This window comes from Lissotriton helveticus, chromosome 5_1 (genome assembly GCF_964261635.1).
Source record: "Lissotriton helveticus chromosome 5_1, aLisHel1.1, whole genome shotgun sequence".
NCBI classification, from domain to species: Eukaryota; Metazoa; Chordata; class Amphibia; order Caudata; family Salamandridae; genus Lissotriton; species Lissotriton helveticus.
The window spans coordinates 1,019,359,199-1,019,372,632 of NC_136065.1; the positions used below are offsets into that span (position 1 = coordinate 1,019,359,199).

The 13,434-nt window shown below is 44.3% G+C and overlaps 1 protein-coding gene across 1 annotated transcript in view; it reads left to right on the top strand.

Annotated features, from left to right (window-relative positions):
• Positions 1-5,730: 5,730 nt before the first annotated feature.
• Positions 5,731-13,434, top strand: part of DNMBP (dynamin binding protein) — a 534,728-nt gene continuing 527,024 nt past the window's right edge. The window contains exon 1 of the mRNA XM_078643534.1: positions 5,731-5,923. The gene's annotated coding sequence lies outside the window, so the exon portion shown is untranslated. The remainder of the gene's footprint in view (positions 5,924-13,434) is intronic.

Consider the following 13,434-nt stretch of genomic DNA (forward strand, 5'->3'; position numbering starts at 1 on the left):
TGAAACCAGCCCCCCAGCACCCCCCCCCCAGCAACAGGGATATTCTTCATTGGAGGGTGCTTCTGTGAGCTGTTTAAACTGTGTTTACTAGGGCCTGTGTACTTCGTGTTTTGGCCAGCAGAGGGAGTAAAGTGTTATTCAAACAGTATTGTTAGATTTCAAGTATGTGAGTCCTTTACCTGCAGTAGTCCAAAGTGTGGATTGAGCCTCTCTGTCTCCTAGGAGATTCTGAAGAGGAAAAGCAGCTCCCCAGCCCCCACCCCAGGCCAGCAGACCATTGGCTATTCAGCTAACAGGCAGGTCTGAGCCCTTCTCTCACACCTGCCCAGGCCCCTTAAGGCCTTGCTGGGTGCACCCCAAATCATTCTCCTCCATCTTATGAGTTGCAGCCTACCTGTGCCCCAGACTGCAGTGAGCAGAGTCCAGGAAGTGGTAAGGAGACAGACTAGTGCTGTCTCTTCCAAAAACAAAAAGTTGTTTAAAAAACGATTTTCCCTTTCTGTGATTACTGTCTTTGCCTGTGGTTGTTACAGTATAAAATTGTAGTTTTGACCTGCCTGTGATTGCCTATTTTATCACCTGTTTTTTGTTTTAAACTTGTGGTTTTTCCCTGCCCATGATAGCTCCCATTTAACGTGTTGAATTGTGGGATTTTAAGTCCAACCTCTGTAGTTTATCCCTCTCATTCCTTGGTAACAAATCTGTTTCCCTCCACATTTCTCCTTTGCTCTGTGCTAAGACCTGTATGTTAAAACAGTGCACCCCCAGCCACCATTTTGTGTTCACAAGCCAGTGAAACCAGCCACCCTGCCACCCCCCTCCCCCAGCAACAGGGATATTCTACATCAGAGGGTGCTTCTGTGAGCTGTTTGAACTGTGTTTACTAGGGCCTGTGCACTTCGTGTTTTGGCCAGCAGAGGGAGTAAAGTGTTATTCAAACAGTATTGTTAGTTTTCAAGTTAGTGAGGCCTTTACTTACAGTAGTCCAAAGTGTGGATTGAGCCTGTCTGTCTCCTAGGAGATTCTGAACAGGAAAAGCAGCTCCCCGGCCCCCACCCCCAGGCCAGCAGACCATTGGCTATTCAGCTACCAGGCAAGTCTGAGCCCTCCTCTCACACCTGCCCAGGCCCCTTAAGGCCTTGCTGGCTGCACCCCAAATCATTCTCCTCCATCTTGTGAGTTGCAGCCTACCTGTGCCCCAGACTGCAGTGAGCAGAGTCCAGGAAGTGGTAAGGAGACAGACTAGTGCTGTCTCTTCCCAAAACAAAAAGTTGTTTAAAAAACGATTTTCCTTTTCTGTGATGACTGTCTTTGCCTGTGGTTGTTACAGTTTAAAATTGTAGTTTTGACCTGCCTGCGATTGCCTATTTTATCACCTGTTTTGTATTTTAAACTTGTGGTTTTTCCCTGCCCATGATAGCTCCCATTTAACGTGTTGAATTGTGGGATTTGAAGTCCAACCTCTGTAGTTTATCCCTCTCATTCCTTGGTAACAAATCTGTTTCCCCTCCAAATTTCTCCTTTGCTCTGTGCTAAGACCTGTATGTTAAAACAGTGCACCCCCAGCTACCATTTTGTGTTCACAAGCCAGTGAAACCAGCCCCCCTGCCTCCCCCCCCCTCAGCAGCAGTGATATTCTACATCAGAGGTTGCTTCTGTGACCTGTTTAAACTGTGTGTACTAGGGCCTGTGCGCTTCGTTTTTTGGCCAGCAGAGGGAGTAAAGTGTTATTCAAACAGTATTGTTAGATTTCAAGTTAGTGAGGCCTTTACCTGCAGTAGTCCAAAGTGTGGATTGAGCCTGTCTGTCTCCTAGGAGATTCTGAACAGGAAAAGCAGCTTCCAACTCCCTGGCCAGCAAACCTTGTCTGAGGTGTCTGGGACATTATATGGTCTGCTAGTGGTTGGTACATGTGTACACTGATTGGTGGTTGTATCTGGTGTTTCTATTGGATTAGGGTTGATGTCCTCATTGGTTGGGTATTTGAGGGTTCTTATTGGTTTCTGGGTCTGTGATTCAATCATTGTAGGGTTGGGACTAGGGCTATGGTTAGGATTTCTATTGGAAGTAGGGACTAGGGCTTCCTATGTTATTGGTTGTTTGGAGTAGGGTGGGACTAGGGCTAGGGTTAGACCTTTAATTGGAACTAGGGCTTCTGGTGTGATTGGTTGCTCGACTAGTTTTGGGACTAAGAGTAGGGTTAGGCTTTCTATTGGAAGCAGGGACTAGGGCTACCTGTGCGATTGGTTGCTTGGACTTGGGTTGGGACTACTGGCTGGGCTAGGGCCTTTATTGGACATAGAGATCAGGGTTTTTGAACTTATTGGGTGCCTGGACTAGGGCTAGCATTGGCTGTGCGGTCCTGGTCTCCTATTGGTTCTAGATTTTAGGGCTAGTGTTGTGATTGGATAGTGTTAGGGCTAGGGTTCCCATTGGCTGAAGGGGTCACCTGATTACTAGGGCTACAAGAGGCCAGGCTTAGGGCGTCGGGCGTCGAGGCTAAGGGCGGAGAGGACAAGCTCACTTGCCTGTTTGAGCCTGTTATGGGCGGAGAGGACAAGGGCAGTTGCCTGTTTGAGCCTGTTATGAGCGGAGAGGACAAGGGCAGTTGCCTGTTTGATCCTGTTCGAGACTGGTCGGGACTAGGGCAGAAATTATGCCGTTTTTCTCATTTAGAAATACCCAGTCCACACCATCCACAACCACAAACAGAGCAACACCCTCACACCAAATGAACACCATGCACAACACTATGCACAGAGTAATGTACCAAAGGGGGTGGTGATGGACGGAGCATCTGAACCAATCAAACACTCACACCCAGTTAAAAGATCTGGGTTTAATCCATCACCGTTCTTTAGCCCACTCTGCCACCCCAGTTCAGACATGACTGTATGCAAATCAGCCTGACCCTGTGCCTCATGGGAACAGTCCAGCCCGAACTGCCAAGCCATGCCTTCCCTGGACCGGAAACAAGCTTCCGAGGACCGGTTGCTGGCATTACAGCCTTCTTCAGCCCGGCTTGCTTGAATCCAGTGGCAAAGTGAGCAAGGGACTCACGTCTGAGCATACCCTGCCACACTTATGGCGGCCAAAAGTGGTACAAAAGGGGGTGGTGATGGACGGAGCATCTGAACCAATCAAACACTCACACCCAGTCAAAAGATCTGGGTTTAATCCATCACCGTTCTTTAGCCCACTCTGCCACCCCAGTTCAGACATGGCTATATGCAAATCAGTTTGACCCTGTGCCTCAAGGGAACAGTCCAGCCCGAACTGCCAAGCCAGGCCTTCCCTGGACCGGAAACAAGCTTCCGAGGACCGGTTTCTGGCATTACAGCCTTCTTCAGCCCGGCTTGCTTGAATCCAGTGGCAAAGTGAGCAAGGGACAGGGTCAGACTGATTTGCATATAGCCATGTCTGAACTGGGGTGGCAGAGTGGGCTAAAGAACGGTGATGGATTAAACCCAGATCTTTTGACTGGATGTGAGTGTTTGATTGGTTCAGATTCTCCGTCCATCACCACCCCCTTTTGTACCGCTTTTGGCCGCCATAAGTGTGGCAGGGTATGCTCAGACGTGAGTCCCTTGCTCACTTTGCCACTGGATTCAAGCAAGCCGGGCTGAAGAATGCTGTAATGCCAGAAACCGGTCCTCGGAAGCTTGTTTCCGGTCCAGGGAAGGCATGGCTTGGCAGTTTGGGCTGGACTGTTCCCATGAGGCACAGGGTCAGATTGATTTGCATATAGCCATGTCTGAACTGGGGTGGCAGAGTGGTCTAAAGAACGGTGATGGATTAAACCCAGATCTTTTGACTGGGTGTGAGTGTTTGATTGGTTCAGATGCTCCGTCCATCACCACCCCCTTTTGTACCGCAGAGTAATGTACCAGCATCCACCACAATATATAAGCAATTGTTTTCACTATAGATATGTACCTATCTTTTTGTATTACTTTGTATAAACATGTAAAATAATATTATGTTCAGAGAAAAAATAATAACAAATAAATAAAAATCATCTTTGGTCTACATGTACATACTTCCATTGTGCATCTATGTACCTTCCATGTACTTGGATCTGAGTGTCTGTTACTTTTCTCCTGAAAAAGCATATCCAATGCACTACCCTATTTCTCATCCTGTGCCTCTATCAATATCTTTAATCTACATATACTTACCTCCTTTATGTATCTATATACTTTCAATGTACTTATGGATCTATATATTGATCACTTTATTCTAATTTAGCATTTCCGATGCACTGCCCTATTTCTCAGCCTATACTCTGCTCAATATATCTTTTAGCCCAACATTCTGACTCATCTCAAATCTTATTTCTACTACTCCTTCCAATGCACTACCCTATCTCTCATCCTATACATCTATCAATACATCCTCTACATCCACTCTCTCATTTATCCCATACCCCATACCACTACTATAATCGCCAAAATAACCCTTTATAAACTCTCTCCTACTCTACCCCTCCTTGCATCATCTGACACCTCTTTTTACTATACCGATCCCCTAAAACAAACCTTTCTAAACTCTTCCCTCTGACTCCTCCCCTTCAAAACTCCTTTTTACTCATCCAAAAGCCTCCTCCTACTGCTAAGACCTAAAAAAAAACTAAAAAAAAACCTTCACTCTTTTATCCCTCCACTATCCTTTTGAATCAAAATTAACAGACTAACATGTTCACTTCTCAGATTCCATATTCAACTATACTAATATACTACCCAAACAACTGAATAACATATCCACCACTCAAATTACTTCATATTTATACTATACTAATTTTCAACACTAATCCTTTATGGTTCCGGAGTGGTGTGCTACTCGCCAGAAAAGCGCTTCAACACCCATCAGGGGAACAAATGCTATATGAATGCAAATCTTTCTTCCCCTTTTATCCCTCTGCTATTCTTCTCACTCCAAGTAGGTGACTAATATCCACCACTGAAATTATTTCATTTTTCACCATATTAATTCACCACTAATCCTTTATAGGCTTCCTGAATAGCGTGCGTCAACAAGCGCTATATAAATACAAACCTTTGTCCTCCTCTATCCTTCTGCTATCATTCCAAATCCAAATAACTGACTAACCTATCCACCACTTAAAATGTACTTGCATGTTTCACTATACTAATTCAACACTAATCCTTCATGGGTCCCGGAGTAGCGTGCTCCTCGCCGAAAAAGCGCTTTGACGCCTCGTATGGGGTAGCAAGCGCTATATAAATGCAATTACAATACAATACAGTAATTTGATATTGGCCTGCTTTCCCTATCTTCCATTCCAGCATAGCAGAGTGGCTATGAATACTAGAGCAGGTATGCTGCCCTTCCAGAACACGGGAGAAGAGCCCGAGCATGCGCACACTGCCTTTAATGGATACCATCTGGCAGTAATGTTGCACTTTCTGGCAGGAATTGCTCCAACTGGAGAGTTTGTCAGACAGCTTAAGTCGTCAGGTTGTAATACGAGCTCTTTTTTTCCTTTTATTTTTTGAAACACGTTCGCATTCTATTTCACAGCTGCGCTGGAAAGAGTGTAGGTGTGCACATTGAACACAGGCGAGCTACCTGACCAGAAAGAAGCATTTTCTGTTGGAACACGCTGCTGGCGTGGTGTTTACTCTCCCAAATTTACATAACCACGCCCCATTAAGTTAAACACGCCCCTTCCTATTCGAGCATGCGCAGAAGTCGCAGGAATTCCCTCTTCTGTCAGGATACGCACTCGCTGGCAGAGGCGCAGCGCATCAGCGCGGAGAGCGCCGGGATAGGGGGGGTCTCTGGGGGCATGGCAGCTCGCAGGCTGGGGCGGGCGGCGCAGCCTGGGGAGCGGGCAGTCTGCGGCGGACCCTCGGGAAGGTGAAGCTGCTTTTGCTGCGACTGAACCACAAGGGGGCACTAGGTAAGACACGGCGTCTGTATTTATGTCACTGGCATTGCATAGCGCGCATTCCTCCATCGGTACGGCCTCGTAGCGCTAGCGGCTGCCTTGGCCACCTTTCCAAGAGAGGTTGGAGTTTTCGGCCCCTGATGGAGTGGTCGCGGTCGCGGTTTGATGCCGTCTCCGGTGTAAGCTCATCATTGGAAGGCGGGGGCCCTCCTGTTCGGATACAGGTCTCCGACAAGTGATGGAAAGGGCTAAAAAGTTCTCCGGGAATCTACTAATGTAGCGCTGGTGGGCGTCATACAAGGGGTGGAGTCGGAAGGGGGCAAAGTCAGTGAAAGCCATCCCACCGCTGCTTGTAAACATGAATACCTTCTGTTGAGCTTTGAAACAGGATAATATAGGCTTAAACTCGTGAATACCAAAGAGCATTTGTATTGTTTTTTATTTCCTTTGCTACAGGGACAGTGTTTCCAACTAGAAATGCTGTAAAGCTGTGTTTTTTTTAAACTAGTCGCAAACATTATTCTCATTACTCTTAAGTGTTAGGACCCTGTTGTGCAAACATTAAGACTCAGTGTATTATAGTGACTGGTAAGAAACCTGTAGCAATTAATGCACCTGCTGCAGAGATCTGCATGCTATTGTTATATTGGCTTGCATCACCATAAAATACTTTTAACGAAGTGCTTTAAATAGGCAGGTGCTGTCCGGTACTGAGTACCAGCATGTCCCGAATTTGTTTCTATTCACAGCACTGCCCTACAGCTTTAAATGCCTCTTGCTGAGTGTAGTCTGCTAGCTCCAATTTTTGTATTTACAGAAAGTTAGTGCAGTGGGTTAATGGGGTTGTTGCGGGGACCCTTGTGTACTTTGCCGGTTTACACAGGTATTATTATAGGTGGGTGGAGTATGTGTTGAATAAAAACGCCTGATTGTAATTTGCGGGGCCACTTTGTTTGATGTTTGAACGGATGTATGACGTTACAACGCATACTTTTACAACGCATACCGTTACAACAAATTTTTTACAACGCAAAAACTTTTACAACGCATACCATTACAACGCATGTTTTTACAACGCAAGTACTTTTACAACGCATGCCATTACAACGTAAGTATTGGTAAGTATATAATATATTTTTTTTTAATTAATTGTAATTAATATAATTTAATTTAATTTAATTAATTTAATTTGCTTTTACACTGTACCCCAAAAACCCAAATTAACCCAGAACCCTAAAAATACCCCTGTACCCCAAAAACCCAAAACTGTCCCTGAACCCTAAAAATACCCCTGTACCCCAAAAACTGAAAACTGTCCCTGAACCCTAAAAATACCCCTGTACCCCAAAAACTGAAAACTGACCCTGAACCCTAAAAATACCCCTGTACCAAAAAACTGAAAACTGACCCTGAACCCTAAAAATACCCCTTTACCCAAAAACTGAAAACTGACCCTGAACCCTAAAAATACCCCTTTACCCAAAAACTGAAAACTGACCCTAAACCCTAAAAATACCCCTTTACCCAAAAACTGAAAACTGACCCTGAACCCTAAAATACCCCTTTACCCAAAAACTGAAAACTGACCCTGAACCCTAAAAATACCCCTTTACCCAAAAACTGAAAACTGACCCTAAACCCTAAAAATACCCCTTTACCCAAAAACTGAAAACGTAAAAAAAAAAAAAACATATAAAATATTAAATATAATTATATACTTACCAATACTTACGTTGTAATGGCATACGTTGTAAAAGTACTTGCGTTGTAAAAACATGCGTTGTAATGGTATGCGTTGTAAAAGTTTTTGCGTTGTAAAAGTTTCGTTGTAATGGTAGTGCGTTGTAAAAGTTGCGTTGTAAAGGTTGTTTCCCGTTTGAACATTTGCTGGTTTAACTCAATCTTTCTTACTTACAAGGTTGATAAATTGCTTACCATTAAGTAGAGTAGTAAGTGACACCTATTATTATGTAGCAAAAATAATTATGATTAAATTGTGTGCTGTGTAAGTAGTTATTATCTGTGTAATTACACTCTTTGACCTGCATTCCATGCATAAATTAAAAGCAAGCATAGACCTAAATACCTTGCATATGTGGAGCTTAATAAAGTAAATTCTGCTCATATACAGTGGCAAGCCAGCTTAGTGAGTTAGATATATTAAAGGCGATGGTGCACAGTCTAGACTTTTGGGGAGACTGTAAGGCAGGTCATACATATATATATATATTCACTGAAAAAACCATAGGTTATAGACCATATATAGTTAGGAATGAGCATTTACAAAACCTTGAAAATTCACTGAAAAAACCATAGGTTATAGACCATATATAGTTAGGAATTAGCATTTAAAAAACCTTATTTTACTCACACAAAACCATTGAAATTCCATATATAGTTAGTTGCACTAACTATATATCGCGCACCCGCAATCCACTGCTGATCATGTCACATATTACATCATTCATGACATGGTCAGTGACATCACTGATGACATCACTGATGACATCTCAAATGACATCACTGATGACATCACTGATGACAACATCCAGTGACTGTATGTTTCTGTAAAGTTAAAATATGTCTTACATATTGAAGAATGAGTGGATGTATAAGTGTCTGGATGAAGGATTTAGTAGGTGCGTGACTGACTGTATGAGTGAGTGATTAAATGTGTCTCACTGAATGCATGGGTTAGTGACTAAACTGTCTTAATTTGTGCATCATTATGTCTGTTGTTCTGTAAACTGCTGCATGTGTTGATCATTAGCTATACGAGAGGCTATATGTGTTATTAATTGGTTGCCCAAGTATTTATATGGGAGATTGAGTTTGTGTGGGGGTGGCTGGAAGGTGTGTGACTCTATGCATAGATGTGTGAGCAGTTTATTCACTAGGTGTATGAGTTCAAGAGTGCATGTGGAAACAGCTACATAGGCAGTTGACTGTGTGCATGAGTGAATGGATATCTCAATGCTACATGTCATAGTAAGTACATATGTAAAACACAGTACATGTGAGAGTTGGCATATATAAATAACTGTGCATGAGAGCCACTGAATGAGTGAGTGGTTGTATCGATCATTGTGAACTTGTATCAGGGATTGTATAAGAGAGTAAATATGTGTTAGTATATGTTTCAATAAGTAAGGTGTGTTTAACTGTATAGTTGAAGAAATGGAGGTGAGATTGTTTCTTTGCATGACTGACTGGGTGTGTGAGTAACTCCATGGATGAGTGGCAGTGTGTGAGTGTCTGTATACACTGAGTGTATCTAAGGTTATATTAGAGTCTGAAGAGGTTTATCGTATTAGCACAAGAATGATGTCATTTGAGATGTCATCAGTGATGTCACTGACCATGTCATGAATGATGTAATATGTGACATGATCAGCAGTGGATTGCGGGTGCGCGATATATAGTTAGTGCAACTAACTATATATGGAATTTCAATGGTTTTGTGTGAGTAAAATAAGGTTTTTTAAATGCTAATTCCTAACTATATATGGTCTATAACCTATGGTTTTTTCAGTGAATTTTCAAGGTTTTGTAAATGCTAATTCCTAACTATATATGGTCTATAACCTATGGTTTTTTCAGTGAATTTCAATGGTTTTTTAATAGCAAATATCATAAGCTGTCGAATGTCAAGTACGTGGTAAGTGAAAACATTTTCGCGTTTATGCACACTGATCTGCTTTGAATGGTGCCCCCCCCCCTCATTTCTATTACGAGTACTCTCTCTTTGCAGATAGTGAAAGGTAGTTAACGCAGGCCTTTGCCCCCGTTGTAATCCGTCGTGCCTGCTTCTCTCTCCATTTGATTGATTGTTATCCAAGTATTTACTGTTTTAGAATTAGTTCTCTTTGGTTCATTCTCTATTTACAAACAAACACAGAGTCGCAATACTCTGTTTAGTCTTTGCAGATAACGAAAAATCGTGTAAAAAAAAAAGAAAAGGAATCGAGCAAAATCAGTAGGCCACTAATGGGATCTCTTTTTGACCTCGCTAAAATAGAAACATTAGGAACAACCCCTCATGACAAATACAAAACTAGTGAGATGAACTGAACTCCACACAATGATGGCTGCAAAACAGCTCGGCTCCGCCACCCACCCCGCCCAAAATAACGATAAAGAACGGCTGCCATGATTGGTTGCGGAATGACCACGACGGAGCTACAAAATGGTGCTGCTCTCATGCTAACCCCAGCTTCAGTCTGAAACATCCAGAAACACTGTAGACTACCAATTCGATCAGTTCCGGTAGCGCCCCAATGTAACCCGGTAGAGAAGAACTAGCCCTCCCCTCTTTGACTGATGGTTCTTGTTGCCTGTCCCTTCTGTTGTCATTTAACAGAACTATTTAGCCTGCTGAAAGGGGTTGTGTTCCGACCGCTGGTTGGTGGAGACATTTTGACTATATTCTGTACCTGCGTTGTCGCGTAATGCGTCATATGACGCGCCGCGTTAGCGCATCCGGAAGTCATCCGGGGCGCGCAGCGCGTAACGTAAGCATAACAAGTCATGTGACTTGTTAATAAAACTTTTCATTGGTTCATTTTACTTTTCTTATTGTAATGATGAAAGGCTTGGTCATATGACCTAAAAATTACGCTTTTCATTACTTCCGAACATTATTTTTTCTTAAATATATGTTATAATGTTCCAGGCTAATGTACTTTCCCGGAAATTTTACAACTGTCCTGCAAGTAAAATATATTCTTTTTTCGAGAAAAAGAGCGTTTCTTCGTCCCATGACGGAGCCGTTGAGCAAAAGAGGGTCGACCTGCTGTCTTAGTCGCCGATACGCCTGAATATGAGATTCTTATCGATCACTTTATGTTGCAGGAATAGAAAACACAACAGCCCTTGACCATTTATCTTTACTGCGTTCCTTCGTATTATACCTTTTACCCTTCATGTAATTGGTCTGCTTTATTTCACTTGCCTTTTAATGATTCTAAAACAGTCACTATTATTAAAAACTTTACCAATGTATATACTACTACCATGTTTTCTTTTAAAAACCTTTATTGTGAAAATTTCATTATACAAATACTTGCCTATAACCACGTGGGCCTGCCACAGAGCAAACTGTAATCGTATATGATGAATAGACATTTACACTGTAGAGGAACGTAACGGGCGGGCCATTAGGTTGCAAGAACTAAGGTGTCTAACAGTTACGGAATCGGTGGACGTACATTTTATAATTAAAATACGACAGGGCCAGTTACAATAAAATTATCTAGATATACATTTGCGGGCAAGTACCATGGGTGACGTTAATTCGAACTTTCAACAGTACAGTAATCAATAACACATCAGAACTTAATATCAATAGGGATGTCGAAATATTCAATCAATTCTCGTCCCCGCCCGCCATGTGCTTCAAAACTGCATACGTATCTCGTGATTTCAAGGTTCGGCAACCAGTACACAACAAGGAGTTACGAGTCCCATTTATTCCGGCGCCATTTTGGGCGAGGACGGGCAGGTCCAGGATATAGTCAAAATGTCTCTACCAACCATCGACTATGATGATGTTCATATGCTGTATTTATTAGAGTAACACTCATCTGTCCACATGAAATTAATTTGCCACAATCTAAACATGTCATTTTAATCTTTCCAAAGTTCTTCTAAATATTTGGGACCGTTTCCCTTGCCTCTGAAGCTCTCAGTGCCACTTCTTTGATGAATGTACTAGCAGGTCAGGGGTTCTCCTCCAAATCTCTCTTTTATGCAGCACTATAATTAATTGGTGCCACCTCTCCATATGACGATGCATGTTATAGTTACCACAACTATATTTTTTTTCGGTTCCTCTGGAGAGTTCATCGTGGCAGATGAAGCGTGTAACGTACCGGGCATTTACCTTTTTTTGCATGTACAGGAAAGGAAAAAAAAATCGAGCGTCCGAGTTCTAAGGTGTCCCAGGGCCATTTTAGTGGACCAGGCCCAAATCCAAAGAACAGGCCGCCATTTTGAGAGTCCTCTTGCAGCCGCCTGTCGCTGTAGCATGAAGAGCAGCCAAAACTCAGCTGAATGGCAACTGAAACGGTAAAGGGGCGCCCCACTACAGCAGACGAGCCTCCAACTAGGAAGGCCCATTCACGCCGGCTCCCCCCCCTTTCGGGCACCCCACGCCGTTATTCGGAGCAGTATTGTAGGATGGCCACACCAGTGCGGCAACTTGCTAGACATCACCTCGGTGGTAACCGAATCTCAACGCCTTGTGGTGTCTTCTATTCAGAAACCATTGTTATGCTGCCTTCGACCTATTCTCCGCAAGTGCGCACACAACTCAACTGCATAGCTTGCTAGACACCACCTCGGTGCCATCCGGATCTTGGAATGTCAGCACCTTTTGGTGTCTTCTCTTCAGAAAATATTGTTGCGCTGCCTTTGGCCCCATTCGCACATCAGTCCGCTACTGACGCCATCTCACAGGCTAATGGGGCGCCCCACGCCGACTTTCAGCATTGTAGAATGACCACACCAGTACAGCAACTTGCTAGACATCACCTCGGTGCCATCCGGATCTCGGCGCCCCACTGCAGATGAAGTGCCTCTCAACTATGAAACCACCACGGTGACATCCAGATCTTGGCGCGTTGTGCTGCCTTCGGCCTATTCGCACATCGGTCCGCTACTGACGCCATCTCACAGGCTAATGGGGCGACCCACGCCGAGTTTCAGCATTGTAGGATGACCACACCAGTACAGCAACTTGCTAGACATCACCTCGGTGCCATCCGAATCTTGGCATCTCAACGCCTAGTGGTATCTTCCATACAAAAAATATTGTTACGCTGCCTTTGGCCCCATTCGCACATCAGTCCGCAACTTAGACATCACCTCGGTGCCATCCGGATCTTGGCATCTCAGCGCCTTGTGGTGTCTTCTACTCCGAAAATATTGTAGAAAATATTGTTGCGCTGCCTTTGGCCCCATTCGCACATCAGTCCGCTACTGACACCATCTCACAGGCCAACAGGGCGCCCCATGCCGACTTTTACCATTGTAGGATGGCCACACCAGTGCCACAACTTGCTAGACACCACCTCGGTGCCATCCGGATCTTGGCATCTCAGCGCCTTGTGGTGTCTGTCAGAAAATATTGTTGCGCTGCCTTTGGCCCCATTCGCACATCGGTCCGCTACTGACGCCATCTCACAGGCCAACGGGGCGCCCCACGCCGACTTTCAACATTGTAGGATGGCCACACCAGTGCGGCAACTTACTAGACACCACCTCGGTGCCATCCGGATCTTGGCGCGTTGTGCTGCCTTCGGCCTATTCGCACATCGGTCCGCTACTGACGCAAACTCACAGGCCAACGGGGCGCCCCACGCCGACTTTCAGCATTGTAGGATGGCCACACCAGTGCTGCAACTTGCTGGACACCACCTCGGTGCCATCCGGATCTTGACGCGTTGTATTGCCTTCGGCCTATTCGCACATCGGTCCGCTACTGACGCCGCCTGACGTGCCAACTTATTTTCTCCGCATTTTAT